General features: G+C 60.1%; 1 non-coding gene across 1 annotated transcript; it reads left to right on the top strand.

Moving 5' to 3' along the window:
* The first annotated feature begins 266 nt into the window (after positions 1-266).
* On the top strand, positions 267-339 carry TRNAR-ACG. The gene has a single exon. It is a non-coding gene; the product is annotated as a tRNA-Arg (tRNA).
* The last annotated feature ends 120 nt before the right edge of the window (positions 340-459 follow it).

Below are 459 nucleotides of genomic sequence, written 5' to 3'. Positions count from 1 at the left end.
GGTTTGACCTCTGATGGTGTCCCCCGGACATGTCACTGTAGCAGGACACAGGGACACGGCTCCTAAGCTGAATCCCAAGGGAAAGCAAAGTGCCAGGACCAGGGGGCTGAGCGGGTTGTGTCAGTAGCTGGCAGTCCAGCTGATGTTCTTCACTGCCTGATGTTGCCCTGGATGTTGTTTGGTGTCTTCGTGATGGGCGCAGAGGATGTTCTACAGCACAAAGGGTGCAGGGAGCCTGGCAGGGCCACGGGGAGGGTGAGGGGCGGGGGCCAGTGGCGCAATGGACAACGCGCCTGACTACGGATCAGGAGATTGCAGGTTCGACTCCTGCCTGGCTCAACGCTTTTAGCCTGGCCATGGCTCCTCCTGTTCCCTCCGCGAGGGCCTTCATCTGGCCTCAGGGCTTTCTGCAGGGGAAAAGTGCTTGGGGGTGTCCTCTTGCCCTGCAGGAAGGAAAGC

This window comes from Nestor notabilis, unplaced genomic scaffold (assembly GCF_000696875.1).
Source record: "Nestor notabilis isolate BGI_N333 unplaced genomic scaffold, ASM69687v1 C14908547, whole genome shotgun sequence".
Classification (NCBI taxonomy): domain Eukaryota; kingdom Metazoa; phylum Chordata; class Aves; order Psittaciformes; family Psittacidae; genus Nestor; species Nestor notabilis.
This window is presented reverse-complemented; position numbering and strand designations above follow the sequence as displayed.